Genomic DNA, 20,034 nt, shown 5'->3' with positions numbered 1-20,034 from the left:
CCACTGGATCCTGGCTCTGATTGTGGGGCCAGTGCAAGACAGGGACACAACTCTGCAGACTGCAAAATATTTTTTCCTGGTTGCCAATGCAAGCATCTAGGGTCTACTAGCTTCTTGGCCACCGCAGCTAACAGGCTTTGTTGCATTAATGGATTACCACCCTGACAGAGCCACTAGCAAGAACCACAGCAGTCCTGGCTAGTGAATCCCAAAAAAAGCGAAGGGGTTGAGGGCCTATCAGCTTTCTAAGCTTGTGGTGTTTTTTGTGAGATGCCTCTGGCAGGCTGCTTTTTGGGATAAGGTAGGTGGTGCTTGTTCCTGCGAGCCTCAAGCCCATGGTAGGGCCACCGATGGTCTTGTGAATATTGATGTAAAACAGAGGTAAGTAAATTGAGAGATAAAACAAAACAGGATGGCAAGAAAGAGGATGGGAGAGAAATGTAAGCATACATTTAAGTACCATAGTACATAAAATATATTACCTGAATTAAAACTGCACCACTCCAGGAAAACCCATAATAGACTAAAACAGGTGTGTGCTTCAAAAGAAAGCACACATCACTTGACTTTTGCAATGTCTATGCTCCCCATGGTGTAATTTATGTGCAACATGTACGTGGAAAACAATCATCAGCTGTTGAATAGAACCTAGAACCTACCTAATTTGAGCCATGAAAGGCAATTGTGCTACCTAATGAGCCTGGCACTGCCAACACATGCAGACCCTTATCAATGCACAGTAAATATGTGCTTTACAAGTACTATTTGACACAGTCCTGCATACATGGAAGTGTATGTACAAATAAGTGCTTCCTTACGCACAGCAAAATTTACTCACCTGTGGTATTGCATCTAACTCAAAGAAAGTCAAGAGTGGGCCCCACAGTGATCTAATGCATAGAACAGCATGTCCTGTGCCACCCCCCTCTATGGTGTAATGTGCTGTGGTTCATGCATATTGAAGGAGAGCATGCATTGCAAGTAAAGAACACAGACCTTTCATACTGTCGTACATGAAAGGCAAGTGCATTACTCGTTGAGCCATCCCACTATCATGACTAAAAGCAGTCATTGAGAAACTAATAAGCACATATACTAATAATAAATTGCAATGTTTAACTGCCAAAGATAGCATATAGGTAATACCTAATAGGCAACAGGTGTGGCCATAGTTCCCACAATCACAAAATTAAGGAAGGAAGATGCCTATGATGTGTAAATGGGTCTATATCAGATGAGCGAAAAATCCGCTCATCGAATACGTAATGATCGAAACATCACGGAAATCGAAATCGGTATTGTGGGGTGGCTGCACCCCCCCCGATAAATATATATTCTAACTCCGAGACCACACTACAGTAAGGAAAGGGCAAATACCCTAATCCTCATTGTACTGGGACCCCACAATACCGTTTTCTATTTCTGTGAAGCTTTGATCTTTATGTATCTGATGAACGGATTTTTCATTCATCTGATATAGACCCATGTGTAAATATATGTCAGAATTTCAAATAATTAGGTTTTAACTCTGACAAAACAGATATACTCAACCCTGTGCATAGAAAGGCGATCTAACATCCCTTAATATTGCTGATAATTCTCCACTATGGCTTTGGAACTGTGGGAGAAGAAAGAGACAGAGAATAATTCAGTGCAGTCCAAACTGACAGGGTTACAATGAAAGAAAAGTCAAAATATGCTTACAAGACTACAATACATCTCAGGACATCTTCTTCACATCAGTGCAAATCTGGATGGCACTTATCGATGTCACTACAGTACACTGCTTGCCAGATAGTGGAATGCCAGTGGCCTCAGTTGCCACCCTGGTCAGACAGTGCCAGGCATGCACCTTATACTGGGGACCCTTATATAAGTCCACCAGAAAATGGTCCTAGTGGTCTCTATGAAGGGTTTAGTCTCCTGTGAGCACCACTGGGCACCCTGAAACTAACAATGCCCTTTGAAGCCACAGCCATACACTAGGACTCATATCAGACAATAATAGCTGACATCTTGTGGTTATGCCTGTCCCTCATTGTGAGAGTTATCATGCAACTCAGTAATGTGGTTGGTGGCAATGTTTCTTCCCCACCTCTACAAATGATGATAACTGCAGCAGGATCTTTGTGCTGTGTTACATGGGTCACCAATGACTGATACACAGAGTGTTCAGCACATGCATGGTTAAGCATAGTCAAGGTGTAGCTTCACGTGTATCACTAGTAGTGTAGTGCATATGCTGTCTATGGGAAGAATCTTTGTGCAGACTGGTGCTTCTTCGCCAATGCCATGCTATACTGCATCTGCCTCTATCTAGCATGTTCCTCTACTTCTGCTGTCTCCTCTTCTAACCCCACTTTTGTCTCAGCCCTTTTTGTTTGGTGTGCTGGGAGATGTACCTCCTGAAATTGGTTTTCTTGCTGTAACTATTCCTGAGTATCATATTGCATGGTATAGCGCACACACTGAAAATATTATGGCACGTTTGTCAATGTCATATTGCAGAACACAACCAGATGCATCCAGACAGTGAAAGACTTTGAAAGCACATACACATATACATGCTCCACAGTGACCCTGGTTTCTGAATTAGCATAATTATATACCTGGTCCCATGCATTCTGCAGATTTCTAATTGGTGTAATCAGCCAAGACTCCAGGGCATATCCAACATCACCAATAAGATAGCCGTAGAAAAGTCACTCCTCACAAAGAGTCAATGGAGGTGACGTGTGTTATATGTGGGAGTCATAATAACTGTCTGGGTTGCCTGCAGACACATTGCACATGATATTGTGTGCATTGCAGACCATCCTGCAGTTAATGGAGTGATACCTTTAACAGTTCACATACCTTCCTCCCAGGTTGCAAGGTTGGACATTTTTTCAATGTGGGTCCAGTTTGTGGCCCTCAGTACTACAGAGAAATGGGCATATCATAGAGTTTCTGCATGCTTTTGGCCACTCTTCTTTGGTACATGGAAACTACATAAGCTCCCTCACATGCTGCAGTATGGCATCACAAAACTAATGTAGTATTCTTGAGGCAAGTCCCTAAAATAAGCATATATAATTCAACACATACAGTGGCATCCACATGGAAAGATAATCCAGGACTCCCACAGGCCAGCAGATGAGGGTGATATATCTACCAGCTCCTGCACAGTATCCATCCACAATGTTAGTGTCATGGAATTCATGAAATGAAATGTGTTTTTGGATGACCTTGCACCTCCTACTATGACAATGGGCACCACCATGCCTTGTAGCAGCATAATAGCCTGTTGTATATACATATTAACTAATTATCTGTCAACCCCCAGCGTGTGTCCTCAATTCCCCTAAATGTACATGAGCATTTGGCTGCAGTCATTACCCTTAATATGAAAACATCACTTTCTGTCTTTCATGTTAGTGAATCAGTCCACTGTCTTGTTTTACCTCCTTTACATACACAGAGCCACTCATTTTGATATTGTTGCTCATTAGCATCTGTTTATACAGCCATTAGCATCTACTGCAAGCAGCTGCTTGGCTTCTACCATTTGTGCTGAGTCTGTCTATGAATTGCTGACACCCTCCACATAGTTACCTACACCTCTCAACTGTCCTTGATTTTTCAGGGACGTCCCTGATTTTGATACAAATTTTAGCTCTGTACCTCTTAACCCCCCCACCCCTAAAACTGGTGACTTTTGGAGACATGGTGGTAAGTTACACTTAATACATAATGATAATAATTAGATTTATGGACTTATTTTACTTCAGGAAAGGTATATTAATTCACATTATCTTCTTCTGTTAACATCTCTAGTTCACAGTACTAATATTTTAAAAAGTGTCCCTGATTGTCCCTGTTTATTTCTGGATTTGTCCCTGATTCTGTTAAGATTTGTTCCTATTAGTTGAGAGCAAATAAGCTGCTCATCACAGAATTGCCTACTGCAGTGCAGTTAATGTTTCTGAATCCAAGGGCAGTGTAATACTTTTGTATCAAGTGCTAAAACAGCATGTTATATGTGGTTACACTAAATTTGCAGCAGTAATACAAGGCTGTGCTGTAATGTTTATCTACTTCATTGTGTTAGTGCATTAGACAATCATAATCACACTGTTTTGTGCAAAGGAAATTCTAAGGAATAGAGTGAAATTTAATAACACTTTGCACAATATTCAGAATAAATGCTGCACTTTGTGCGGTACATATTAGCACAAACTGTACAAGGAAACCTACTTTTCTTAATCAAGCTACAGCATTTTACTTTGCATGTTGTCGTGATGAATAAGCATGCCGCAGCATTTTGTTCTAAAAAATGTGTGTAGGAAACATTTGACAACTTACATTTGAATTTAAAAAAATGACACAAATTGCTAGTAACACAGCACTGTTGTGAAGTGACAAGCCCTATCCAACATTTTGTTTTTAAAATGTACGTGGGAAATATTTGACAGTTTGTTTTTGAAGTGAAAAATTATTCAAATTGCTAGAAACACAGAACTATTGTGATGTGACAAGTCCTATTCTAAAATATCTGGTGAGGGAGCAGATTTCCAAATGGAGCTGTGACATTTTAGATGACTTATTGCAGCAGCAGAGAAGTAAGGCTGATCCTGGATTGTTAAACTTACAAGGGACACATTTTTTTGCAAAAAAGCATGATTGCTTGTGTAGTGATAAGCACTAAAACAACATGTATAGGCTGTACTAAGCTTACTGCAATAATATAATGCTGTACAAGTACTTTTGTGAAATACACAATGAGGAGAGGTGGACTGGAATCGTAACAGCTGGCAAGCAATATTTGTTATAATACTTTTTCCACTGAAACTGTGATATTCTATTTTGAATTATATCAAACAGAACACACATTGCTAACAACATAGCACTATTTTCTGATAATAATCAATACTCTATAAAATGTCTGAATTATGGCATTTACTTTGCATTGTTATTATGATGGACAAGCAACATGCAGCATTATAACATTTCTGTAGAAGCCATTTGATACTGTAGTGTTGAATGAAATAAAAAGAAAAATGGTGGGGCAGACATTGTAAGCAATAAGACGTGCATAACCTTCATTCTAAGATCCTCGATGGGAGCATGCTGGCTTACAGACTGAAGCAGTGACATTTTGCTTTGCCCTTTCTGGTGATGAGGAGCTAACGTGCACTTATTTAAAATGTTTTTAGTAAGCAACATTTTCCATTGTACTATTAAATAAAAATGCATACATTATAGGTGAGACAGAAATAGCAGACACTTTCCATTCAAATTCCTAGTATGAGCCGTGCATTACATGTCTATTAGTATTACCTGTGATGGAGGATCAACACGGACTTGCTGCACATTGTGCTGTCACTTATTTAGTACAGCTCCCAGTTTCAGTGGTACTTGTCTCTTTTGGAGGTTCTGTTTGAAATTGTGATTAATTTGCATACTACCTGCAAAAGAGGTGTACCACAGCAAGGTGTTTTCTTACACATGCATGCAAGCCAACACATGTATACACACACACACACACACACACACACACACACACACACACACACACACACACACAAAAATGTACAGATGTTATCCATAAAAAATCTCATTCCTCATTACAAGCTGTTTACATGTTGTACTGATCTCAGACAAACCACCCAGTTCAGAAAAAAAAGCTTAATGCAATTCTGAGACACATGGCATTTGCATTGCATACCAAGATTTCCTGGAAAATAATTTCATTTATGCATACAAATTGCATGGAAAATGGTTAGCCAGTCACAGTAGTTGCCCTGTGTAGCTACCAATCACATTCTTAAAAAAAGCATCTAATATCAACACTGACTGTGAACAGCACGAGTCCAAAGAGGTTTGTTTGGCTTTAGTAAAAACCTGAAAATGTTTTGTGCTGGGAATCGGATTAGTTCAAGTACCGCTGTCTTTTTGAAATTGTTGGTTTGTATGTTAACTTTTCTTAAAAAAAAAAAAAAAAAAAAAAAAAAAAGTAAATATTTACAGAGTTGAGAAGAAGTTGTCCCTTTTTTGCAAATGTTTCTGATTTTTCCTCCTCCATTTTCCTTTGTCTCTTAAGACCTAGAAATTCTATAGCATGGCCGTTTACTAGATGTTTAACACATTTTAATCAGATACTAGTTGTTGATAACTATCACTAAGAAACTGAGAACTCACTTATCATACATATTGGGTATAATAATACATAAGTATGATATGAAGTGATAGTTCTCCTGATATCTGTACCTTTTATGTGCTCCACCAAATGTAACTATATTAGGCAATTTATCTTCTGTATCTTTGCTGTTAGTAAATGTATAAGTTCAGAAGTTACTTAACCTATTAAGTAAGATATATTTATATATGGGTTCCTTACAGATGGTCGATTCACAAGCACTCAGAGACAAGCTCCTTGAAGCTATGGACTCAACAGTGCTGGCTGTAGCCCATGCTCCCAGCTGCTTACGTTCTAACTCATACATGAGTTCAGCCAAGCAGCTAGTGCACACTAAAAGCTTGCATCCTAGGAAGTGTGGAAATGCTCGCAGGACAGGTAAGTCAAGGAAGAGAAACAGGGAGGTGGAGTTCAGGTTTAGGAAAAGAAGGGGAGTTTTAGGTTTGGGGCGTGATCAGCAGTTTAAGTTTAAGAAGATGATTTTAGATTAGGGTTAGGAAAGAGGGACATTTTACGTTTAGGGAGTGAGCAGAAGGTTATGGTTTGGGAGGAGAGTAGGGTTTTAGGTTTAGGAAGAGATTTGGATTTTAGGATTAGGAAGTGAGTGAGAGTTTGTAGGGCTAGGGTCAGAGTTCTGTTAGGGATAGTTAGCCTATTGTTACTTCACAGGGATTGAGTTAGTGAGAGTTGGAACACTTGCCCACACCAGTGAGTGGCAGCAGGGGAGTGTGACAAGAGCTAATGGTATGCAAGCATTTGTAGCAAACCCCATATCTATCTGTCTGTCTCTCTATCTATCTATCTATCTATCTATCTATCTATCTATCTATCTATCTATCTATCTATCTGACTATCAATCTATCCATCTGTGTATGTGTGTGCAATAGCTATGAGCAAATGCCCGATGGCAGCTTTGCATGTGAAAGCATGATACAGCCGATTAGGGAACTTGCCAATGCCCCCCCAGTAGTGCAGGAAGTTTGCTCCTGTGAAAAATAGTGTTTTTTTTCTTTTTTCACCCTTGTTTTTGAGTGTTCAGTCATTTTAGATCAATCTTTTTTTTTTCAGCACTGTTTAGAACGTTCAGAATAACGAGACACTTATATATAAATGTTTCAGGTTTACACCCCTTAAAAGGCTTTTTTGCTAAAGCCCTAAAATGGATAAAATGTGACTTCTTTCCTTTTTCATGTTCTCATGATATGTTTATTTTTCATTTTATTTTTTTCACTGAAATTTGTAGCAGTAAAAGTATCACCCCCTATATGAAAGTATCAGAGTTTCCCCTATATATAAAATCTCCAAAGGACATATGCTTAAGTGTTTGTTTCTTACATTTATTGTGAGTCTAAGACTTACATTTTTGTCCACCTATGACACCACCAACCTCCAATGTTGCAATAATACTACCTGTGCAGTCAATCACTGGGGTGGGTCCTTTCCCTTCAGCAGAAAAAAAAATTGTGGTTATTATATTTCATCTCATTGGATGGGATATCAGAGGACCAGTTATAGCCTCATAGTTTGGATAAATATGATGATTTGAATGCTCTAATATAACCCTATGATGCAAGCATGCAGTGATATAAATGACTGAGTACAATGGTACTGTGCTTGCAGGGCAAGATATCTGTTAGTGTCTATGGTCTCTCTTACCTTGTTGAAGTACTGCTGGTTATCTCCCTGGTCCCCTCCAAGGACTGATTCAGCAGTGCCAGGTCCCCTTGATATTGCTAAGATAAGATAACTGACTACTGGATCCGTAAACCTGCTCCTTTCTCCCTCCCTATCCCCATCCCCACTGGTCCTCTGAAACACAAGAAGCTACCCGGACCTGAGTCACTAGACACCCATCCTCTATGATGTCAGGCCCATACCTAAGTCTTGTAGCAACTGGTAGCATAGTCAAGTGTTAGTCAATGGTTACATTTAGGCCCTAGCTCTTTATAAACACAGTATCTTCTGCACTGCATTCAAGCAATACGCTTTCATGTTCTTTGGGATAAAATGTTTGGCATGTCATCAGGGAATACATTAGAGCCCCACTCCCCACATAGCTGTTGTGTACTTTGCCACCTAAGTACCTTCTGTGCCCGCATGTACATTACACATTCACCAAGATGGCATGCTGTTTATTACAAATACCATGATGTTTGCTCAGCCATGTGCTTCCCATCCTACTTATCTTTGTATCTGCTTGTGCATTTTATGCTGATTTGTTGTAATAAAACTATCCTTGCTGACAAATTGTTTAATTTGTTTAAAATCTTATGCCTTTTTGATACTCCCTTCACATTCTGCACCAACATTGTTTTAGATTGTTGGGCAAAGGAAAGGTGGGATGACTTTTGTTCTTCGTGAAACTTCATCACATTCTTTATATTATGAACAATACAGTTATTGCAGAGGACATCCTAAGCCAAAAATAATGGGGGTACACAGCCCCAAAAAATAGGGAACAATTTCCAATACTGTTCTTATAAACTTTGGAAGTTGCTAGAATAAAAGATCTTGTGTTACCATGCATTTTCTGAAGGATATGAAGTCTGAAACTCAAGTGACTGCCATTATTTAGTGAATTCAGTCCTCACTGATTTGGCACAAATATCCAGAAAATCACAAATTTTATGAGTAAAAAAACAAAAATATGAGACAAAAATCAGGACAGTCTGTGAAAATCTGTTTAGTTCGGGGGGAGGGGTAAGTAGCTCATGGTGACATTATAGCTAACAGGAGACAACAGAATAGTAAACACTGAATGTTGATCTCACCATCTATTGCCCCACACACACACACACACACACACACACACACACACACACACTCTCTCATGCACCAATTATCAGCCACAGAATTCAAAGCTTTCATAGGGAGTGCATGACAACCCATCTCTTTAATACTAATGTACAGTATGGTATAGAGGTTAGTTCAACTGGAGAGGGCATTTACTTGGAAACAAGTAATCACCAAACCAAACAGTACAAAATCAGTTTAATCAGAGCCATGCCAAACAAAAGAGCAGGTTGCGGACATCAGGAGAATAAAGCTGACACATGGAACTGCCACAGAAAATGTTTATAACAAACAAAAATGAAGGCAGAGTATGTCAAATGCTGATATGTAAAATTTGTGAAGCAAAATACAAATCAAAAACCAAAGGAAAAATACTACACTTTTTTTAAAATGATGTGACATCAGAGATTAAGGAAGATATATCTATATATATATATATATATATATATATATATATATATATATATAATATATGTGTGTGTACATATGTATATATATATATATATATATATATATATATATATATGTATGTATATATATGTATATATATATATATATATATGTTGAAACACAGGTGCCCAGTAGGAAGGTAGCTGAACCACGACAAAGTAAAATCCTCTTTTTTAATACAAAACGGTGAGTGCTTTCGCAATGGTAACCATTGCTTCATCAGACAGTTCATTCAAACAGCAACAGCACTTAAATACTTTAATTCATTACTAAAACAACCAGTCCTACCACTCAAACTTAATTCAGCACTCACCAATCAATTAATTACTGTGGTTACGTTTTGCCCTTAGTTAATTGCGGAAGTCAGAAAAACTCTGTTTAAAAACCACATGCACAAAATGTAAAGACAAGAACATGTGGATAAATATAAATAAAATACATAAAAAGTCAATGAATAAATGCATATACTCATGTTCCCCATTTTGTAGCTACTTATGTGCATGGGTATAAACATAAAAATATATATAAAAATACATATAAAAGTATAAGCAGTACACACTCAGCAACTTAATACATATATTCTGCCTAATAAATGCACATGTTGTCCACCTAGTAAATACATATGCTTTAATACATACATCAACAAATGCTTGTCTTTAGTGATATCTATGCTAGAAGCAGCTCAAGAAATACTGTCATATTGACCTAAAGCCCTGCATGTGTTTATGTAGTCTTCTCTTGTTAAAATAGTATTATTACTTTTTATTTTAACCTTCTAGATTTTAGCACTGGCTTCAATGGAACACTATCATTCAAACCCAAACCTCTGTGTGCTCCTAAACACAAAATCCATTTTACTTCCATATTTTCAGTAGTATTGACTATGTTCCCCCATCCTATTGCTGACATTCTGAATATGTAAAACCTGAAACAAAAATATATGGTCATCCCCCTTATCCAATGTATGCTTAGCCAAAGCACTATACAGTTGCCCTTTTCTAGTGCAGTAAAGGTGATCCCTTATCCGTTCCCTAAGGTAGGTGACAGTTAGTTTTCCCAACATAGAAATGGAAACATGTTGTGCAGTGAGCTACATACACTACATTCTTACTATTGCAATCAGCAGAATTCCTTTGTTCCCATATACACCCTGTTTCAGGGTGCTTAAAAAACCTTGATTCATCTATATAAATACACTGTGTGTATTTTCCACATCTATGGGTACCATTCACTGTACTATCCATCAGAGTAGGTATCCTTGGACAGCAAAGCTGCTGTTTCAGATTTTTCTTATTTTTAAATGCAAAATGTGGTTGTCCACCCACTATGTTGGTAGTATCATCATCTGCTAACAACATATGCCAATTTTGTCGTATGATGGTTTCAAACCTTTTCACATCTCTTGTATATGGTAAAACCATCGGAACGTATGGTAATACACTATTCCTGATTACCCTGTCACTACCTGCTCTATCAGAGTAGTAGGGCTTAGCTTTACCTTTCCTTTCTTTGTGTACATTATGGTACACCTTATCAATTTCATGTTAACTATACCCCCTTTTAATGAAACCTGTTCTTAGCTTAGTTAACTCATTTCTATACACTTCTTCACAACATAGGCAAGATGTTCTCATTGCCAGACCTCTGATTATGTTAGGAAAAATCTTAGGGTTATGCATACTGTTTCTATGTAGAAAGGATGGTCTGTAGCATTGTTTCCTATGTAATTTCATAGACCATTGGTCATTTTCTCTGTATATGGCAATGTCCAAGAAGTCTAAAAAAGATTGCTAATACCTTATATGAATGCATGTGTATGGAACTATTAAGTAAAGATCTTTTTAATTATTTTAGTGTTGAAAATCCACTCATACCTCAAATCCATGACCTCCCCGAGATACACAAAGACCCATATAACCCGAAATTTAGACCTATAGTAGCAGGGGCAGGATGGCTAACAGAACCTATCTCTATATAACTGGATAAGGAATTGAAGACAGCACTCAATGAATATGCATATGTCTTGAAAGACACAGAACACTTTTTAGTGGACCTTTATGGGGCAGTGAAGCAAATGGGAACAGCAGATATGGGAATGCTGGCCACACTAGATGTAGTGTCTTTATTTACAAGTATACCCAATGACCAGGGGATAAGCATGGTGAAATCAGTGTTGACAAGGCAGGGAAAGTTCTCTAATACTAACATAGACTTTCTCTGTATATTACTAGAATTGGTACTAGAGAATGCCATATGCTATAAGCAGTTGTCAGGGGTTGCCATGGGCACAAGTTGTGCCAACACATATGCAAACCTGGTTATGGTTAACTGGGAATATGAACATCTGTTAGGTAATCACCAAATAGCCTTTTATAGGCGTTTCGTAGATGATCTTTTTATTTTTTGGAAAGGTGATGGTGAACAACTTAAATCCCTGTATGCATACCTAAATAATACTAGTGACTTTTTTAAAGTTTATGATGAACTGTTCTGAGATGAGTTTAGACTTCCTGGACATTACCATATACAGAGAAAATGACCAATGCCTTTGGAGGATTGGGTCTTGGTTTTACTTGGGATTGCATGATCCATGCATTCCTGAAGATGTCCATAGAATGCATTTATAAAGGATTCTGCAGTTTGGGCCGTAGTTTCCACTGGCCCGGGGGCTTTGAGTGAATTCACCTCGGTTTTGAGAAGTGTGATATTAGCCTTGGAGAAATTTTTTACTGTGGTTTTCTGGGCTGGTGGTGGGGTCGGGATGTGGATGTCCAGAGAGATTAATTTGTGGTCCGATCTTACCAATGAGGGGTATACCTCTGGTGCGGAGCATAGAGTCCCCATGTTTGTGATGATCAGGTCCAGTATGTTTTCCACATATGTATACATATATATGGGTCTACTTGAGATGTTCGAAATTTCAAAACACTGACATGCATGATCGACATTTTGAAATGTCGAACATGTATAGCGGAGATCCCTATACAGCGCGGACTGGGAGATTTCCCTTTTCTGCATTGTAGTGAGATCTCGGAGTAGGAATATTTAAGTAGCAGGGGGTGTGGGGGGCACAGCCCCCCACATGGATGGTGCAGAGGGGCTTGCCCTCCTGTTAAACGCAGTTAGTGAAGTTTTTTTGTGTGTTTTATGTTATGTAGGAGATGTTCGACATTTCAGAATGTCGATCATACGTTCTTGACCATATGAAAGTAGGCATTTTGGAATGTCGAACATCTGAAGTAGATCCATATACATGTATGTATGTATGTGTATATATATATATATATATATATATATACACATGGTTTACTATTAAAATCTCGAAAGTGAAAAAAAAAGGTACTTATGAGCGAAGTGTTTTGCCAAAAGTATACATCACCTAACAGCCCTAATGTCAAAAAACAGCTGTTATTGCCAAAAATGTCTAACATGACATTTTTGGCACTAACAGCAATCCCAGCCTTCCTGTAACTCCATAACTAGGAAACCTAACATTCCGTTTATGCAGGGGGGCAAGCCCCCATGCACCCCGCTGTGGGGGGCTGCACCCCCCACACCCCCCTAACTATATGTTCCAACTCCAAGATCGCACTACAGTGAGGAAAGGGATGTAGTTCCCTTGCCGCACTGTACCATGATCCCTGTACATAATCGAATGTTATATTTGCGAATGCACAGACGATTCGCAAATATTCCATTCGATTACGTGGCTGGCACACATATGAACTATTCAAACATCTGTAATTCAAATAGTTCATAGGCGTGCAATGCTACGCCGACTTTTTAATAGTAAATATATATATATATATATATATATATATATATATATATATATATATATATACTTTAGGAAATAAAAGGACATCCAGAAGGACAAAGACCAACCACTGCATTAATTAAGGCAGAAAAGACACAGAAATGAGTTGGAAAATTACAGCTTACAGATATGGAAAATATAGTCAGTTCAGTCAATAAACAAGATAAAACATTTGCAGATGCATAAAAAAAAAGATTTGTAAAACTAAGCTTCCAGTATGAGTGGATGAAACTGAATGTACCAGGGATCAGAATCTCTAAATTGCATTCACAAAGAAAACAGCTGAAAAAAGTTTTTAAAGTGTTTTTTCAGGGAGCAATCCTCACTGCACCCCCTGATGTGGGTTGGGCAAGCCCCCACACCATCTGAACTTATATATATATGAACTCTATGGTCACACCAACTTGAAGAAATGGCATCACTGCCAGCAAAATTCAACGATAATGATTTCCTAAGGCGGAACTTCGCTTGACAACAGGTTAAACTTCAGAAAACTGAAGCTTGAGAGTTCAATCTTCATGCACTGGTAGGATGACCAAAACTTAGAGGTGAACACTATCCTGCCCTCTCCTTTAGTTCATTCAGACAATTTTTCTTTTCTTCCTACAGAAAGAGTTTTGTTTAGCTAAGCATGAAAAAAGAACTAATTACCTCTTAATTCACTCTTAATTTATTCGTTTTTCATCATAGATATCAATGCAGACCCCAAATCCCACACCCTTGTTTTTTGACTGGTATATTATGTTATACTTGTGTACTGAGTTGTCACATCTTCCATTACATATTATATGTGGGTCACAAGTCCATACAAGTTATTAGAAAGCTGAAAAAAGCCTTGGTCTCCATGACAGTCACAGACTCCACACAAATGAAAAGGCAGTTACTGGCAGGGAACTAAGGGATTAATTAGTACTGGGGGCTCATCCTTTCTAGTGTGTGTTGTACTGAAGACGTTCTGTATGAAAAAGAATGTTTTTTTAGCTAATGGAAAGATGTTCAACATGAGTGAAATAAAGAAAGTGTGCAAGAGAAGAAAATGACCTTGGAAAATTTGTCAAATGATGTAAAACATTTCATCAGTGTCCACAGTGCTGTGCTCCATCACCCTCTGTGTTGCACAAAGGCCCATAAGTGTCTGACATACCATCAACCCCATGGCTGGGACATAGTTGACTGGTGGTTGATTGGTGCCATCCTCACATGAGAACAAGGGGGGGCTTGGAATGCCTATCACAATGGAGGTGAATGTTTGTGTAGTATTAACCACTCTTATTACAGGGATAATTCAGTGGAGAACTGGGGACATGCTAGGAATTTCACAGACCTCATGCTCAACAATCCTGCTCCAGTTTCTAGATGTGATGCTGGTGAAGGTGGAAGAGCAGATGTGGTTCCCACAGACAGCAGTGGACAGAACCACCACTATGCAGGCATTCTATGACACTGCCCATTTCCCTGAGGTCCTGAAGGCTACTAATTATTGTCATCAAGGCCCCACCTGATCCACATGGCATTCAGTATACCAGCACAAAGGGTTTCCACCTCATCAGCTGCCAGCTAGTGTGCGGTGCACAGGGTATCATATGCAATGTGTCTGGGCATCATCCAGGCAGTGCCCCTAATTTCCACATCTGGCACATATGCAACCTATACCAGTGTTTCATAAAGGGGAACATTCCTCTGGGTCATCTAATTGGTAGCTGCACACATTGGCAACTGCAGAGCCTGTAATGGTCCAGGCAAATGAATATGGATGGCAAACCACTCATAATGGTTTAACTGCTGGACAGCGGAGTGGTGCAGTGGTAGCATTGTCACCTCACAACAAGAGGTTCTCTGGTTCGATTCTTGGCTAGGGTGCCTTTTGTGCAGAGTCTGCATGTCCTGCCTGTGTTCATGTGGGTTTCCTCCAGGTGCTCCGGTTTTCTCCCATGTCACAAAGGCATACATCTGGAGCATTTCTACCCAGGCTTCCACTGAAAATTGGCTTCATCCAAGTTGGACTTTCCCAGTAAAAAATGTTAAAAATAAATAAATAAATAAATAATGATGTTTGTTGTGTGCTGCAGGTGTCACAGTATATATGTTGAAGTCATGGCTGATGATCCTCAGACAAATGCGGAGATGGGGTACAACACACTACACTGATGCAAACATAAAACATTACAGAATGTGTGCTCAGAATGCTGAAGTCTTTCTTTCATTTCCTGGATAGATCTAGTGATACATCACAGTACATTCCCAAGGCATGCAGCAAACTGTTTTTGGTATGCTCCATGCTACACAACAGGGTTCTACATAAGCAGTTGCAGCAAGGGAAGACCATAGCACTGGGTGACATTGGTGCGACAGTGGCAGGAGAGAAGTTGAGTGAGGAGTTGGAGGAGACACACTGACAACAGCCAAGGAAAGAAAGCTGTGGTGTAACACTGGGGTTCACACTTTGAATAAACAACCTAATTCTCCTACTTAATACAAACTGTATTTCTCTTGAACCTGTCAATTTGTATTTAGTTGTTTTGGAATTCTGTCAAAACAGGAGCTTAAACTATTTCAGAATACCAGATACAGCAGAGCTATTATGATTATATCCATCCCCATGAAGGCATACTGGGAAAGTTCAATGTGTATTTCAGAAGAAGATGGAACGGACAAGAACATTATGGAAGTATCAAAGTAAAACTAAAAGAGTGCTACATGTTTTGCTGAGGAAAATTATGGTCTACACTAATGAAAAGCAGAGAAAATAAAAGAAGAAGGTGATGAGCAATATCGTAAAGCCAGTGTTGTCAAACATAAAAGAATTGCTGGAAAACATGATATTCAAGAAGATTACAAGTAAAGGAAGGAGATAGGAATCAGTAGGTGTCTGTTTGTGCCATACGAATACAGTGGAATCACATTACCATTCCAGACCTGAAACTTATGAAGTACAGTTCCATAAAAACAGCTTTTGCTTGCATCCCTGTGATGAATTCAGTAATTTTATTTATTATTTATTTTATTTAATATTTGTTTACTGGGAAAGTCTGACTGGGTCAGGAACACATACAGAAGCCCAATGAGAAAAGCTCCAAATGATACATGAAAGTTAAGACGTTATACATGAACAAGACAACAACAAGTATTAAAACACATTAAATAAGTAATGAATACTAAGTAAGTACAGAGAGGTAGATACAATAATAAAACATGTACTAGAAAGGCATAACTAAGTAAAAATAATGTGGTAGATTACAACTGTTTTTTTAATTAGTAGGATTAAATAAAGTGTGCAGGTCAAGCGGAAGGTCAGAACATTAGAAGTAAGCATATGCTTAGAAGAATTGTGGTGTAGGATAGGAATAGTTAAGGGTGTAGAAATACATATAAAGTTTCTTAGTTTGATATGGTAATGGTTAGTAGATGAAATTCATGATCTAGGGATCTCCAGATGTAGAAAGGAAAGGCCCTACAGAGTGAATATGACAGATATGGACATTTCTTTTTGGCAGTCTAGGATTTATTCACTTGTACTCCCCAAATTGTGCCATTCTTGTTATATAAACCTCAAATGTGAAGATGAGATGAGACAGAAGAGGACAAGATACTACAGAATTATAAAAAAGAAGAGCATCTAGGGAATGGTTATACCCAGGAATGTCAAAAATCCCATCTAAGGCATACTGACAACAGCCAAGGGAAAATGTTGTGGGGCAAAACTGGGATTCTCTCTTTGAATAAAGAACCTAACTCTTCATTTCCCCTGTAGCGTTCAATCAGTATTCAGTTGTTTTGTAATTATGCCAAAACAGGATCTTAAAATATTTCAAAATGCCAGATATATCAAGGCTATTAAAGTGACTACATCCATCCCTGTGAAGGAATGCTGGGAAAGGGGGTGTCTATGTGTGCCATATGTGGCAAATCGCATTGCCTTTTGTAGGCACATTCATATTTCATTTCATCACACCATCTGTTCGGTTAAGACTGATTGATCCTATACAACTTTTGAGAAAAAACAGACAAACTAATATGAGAAAGGAAGTTTATAATAAACTGTCTTCAGACTGTGTCACTGACTGGCAAAAATGCTTTTAAATAAAATGCTGGGAGAGTAATGCTGAAGAGACACATGTTCTGCATAATCCATAATGTGCAAGTTCATTTTTGTGCACCATGCTGACCGAATTCAAGAAGCTATTTATATAATTTACAAGAGCAAAAGTTAAAAAAATAGTTTTGAGTTATACAACTATGGAATTTCAAAAGTCTAGATTTAAAAGATGAGAGTGACAAACAATCAGGAAAAAGAAAGCATGGGAAGTCAAAAAAGAAAACAAAGGTAACAAAAGGTCAAGTGGCAAAAACATTACATTCCTAACAATATGTTTTGTTTGTCCTTTACACAGGTGAGTTTACTTTAGCAGGATTATCACTTTATCACTTCCACATCACAGAGCTTTAAGGTTTGTATCATAAATAAAACACAATCTTTCCCAGCACAACCTTTTTGAGAAAGGGGAGTTGAACTGAAAAACAGTAACAAAACGCATTATATAATAATAATACTATAAAACCAAGTTTATATGTTATCAGCTTTCTCTTGTCCATGCATAGTAATGCTATTTCCTTCTCTCCCACCCCATCTTTTTACTGAATTTAAATTCAAGGATGTCAATTTACATAAAGAGCTAATTTATGACAACCACATCACATGTTAACAGTTACACATGAGAAAAATAAAATGATGTCCTGCTCCTACTAAAAATATGGTGGCCCAAACAAAGAAAATAAAGAAATCATAGAGGGAAATTTAATTTTGTCGTGTGTGTGTGTGTGTGTGTGTGTGTGTGTGTGTGTGTGTGTGTGTGTGTGTGTGTGTGTGTCTGTATACAAGTGAGTGTATGAGTGTTTGCATGTGTTTGTTGTTGTGCAAGCTCCATTCCTCTAACTCTACAAGATCAAGGCACAAAGTCTCCAGTAATACAATGTGAGTATCGATTTCTTCTCACTCATTCATGTCATGTGGAAATAAGACTTCAAAACCTGACAATAGTGCTTGCATTATGGTGGCCTGATGACAATAAAAACCAATTATAACAATGGAAAGATGTCTCTCCAGTGAGCAATGGCCCATGATTAGTAACTGCATTTTTTTTATTAATGTAATTTAATTTTAATTATTTGATAACATTGTGAGTGATCAGGTCTTACTTAAACATTGTATTATACCTAAGTGGAGGCAAAAGGGCAAGAGTTAATTCAAATATATATTTATATGGATGTATGTGTGAATGTGTGTGAGTGTGTGTGTGTGTGTGTGTGTGTGTGTGTGTGTGTGTGTGTGTGTGTGTGTGTGTGTGTGTGTGTGTGTAAACATTTCTCTCCCTATCTTTCTCTCTCTCTCTAGATATATATATATATATATATATATATATATATATATATATATATATATATATATATATACATATAAAATGATTAAACAACAGTAATTTATATTCAAAAACATACATGCTGATTGGACAGTTCAAGCAGTGTTCTCATTGTAATTCCTACATATCCAAATAAAAACAAGTCCAGACACTTGCAGTACCACTTGCATTGGTATATGTACTGCAAGCAGCTGGACTAATTGTACATACCACTCGAGAAATTAACAAGAGTCCCTTTCTTCCTCGCTCAGATGCTAAACATGTCATTATATAAACATTTAAAACACGTTAAAGTAATATTAACATACACGACTGTGAAGCAACTCCTATTCTCTCTGTTCCTTAATAGAATGAAATTAATATTCAAGAAACGTGCATACTGATTGGACACAGAAAAGAGCAAGCACTTTTAAAATCGAGTTTAGATTATGAATAACTCTGTTAGCTCACTTTCTCTGCACCAATAAGTAGAGAATTTAATTTATTAAACTCCCCTGCACCACCCACATCCCCTGCATATGACTATCGCATTAAGCATGAGTTCAGACAGCAAACATCACAACAAAACATTAAATAATATAAATAATTAGCTGGGTTCATAAACTGACCAGAACAGTGGAGGGATGTTGTGGGAAGTAAATATAATGTACAACACAAATGGAGAAAAATAAACTTCAAAAGCCTAACAGTACCAAAATATATCAATTCTTAGAACCCAAATAAGTATAAGGATGAAGTAAATCTAACCCTCATCTCTAAAACAACTGCATTTGTATTTCTGTAGCAGACAGGATTTTAGTTTCTTTTTGTACTACAGAATATTATCTAGATCAGTCATATTGGGGGGGTGCAGAACATTCTGATGCAGGGGCAAGTTTGTGAAAGGATATTTTACTAGTAGCTAAGGTGACTTGTGGTCTATTAAGCATGAGATAGTGAAGAGGCTGTACAATGAACAAAACATGTGCTGCCAAAGGGTAGGCAATAGCATTCTTTGAAAAGCTTGAAAGGAAAGTTTGCTCTAGTGGCTACTGGAAGCTATTTGGCATTGCAGATAGTATGGCAGTGGTGTTCAGGGAGTTTGGCAAGAGTTATCTAACAATTTTATTTTCAGTAGCTTTAAGGAATGAAGTCTTGTCCTGGGACTGACGCTATGATAGGAGTGCACATTTGATTCTGGGGACGGGTCTATATTAAAAGACCAAAGAGGTGTTTTATCGAACACCTTTTGGTTGACACATAAAGAGCAAATGCACTAAAGAGCGAAAGCTCAAAACAGCGATTTCTTTCCCTGGGAGGAACAAACACACACACACACTTTCAAACATAACAATGTGGGGAGCTTTGCCCACCACACCCTTCTTCCTTGGGGACTGACA

Source organism: Protopterus annectens, chromosome 4.part0 (genome assembly GCF_019279795.1).
Source record: "Protopterus annectens isolate FY-2018-M chromosome 4.part0, PAN1.0, whole genome shotgun sequence".
NCBI classification, from domain to species: domain Eukaryota; kingdom Metazoa; phylum Chordata; order Ceratodontiformes; family Protopteridae; genus Protopterus; species Protopterus annectens.
This window is presented reverse-complemented; position numbering follows the sequence as displayed.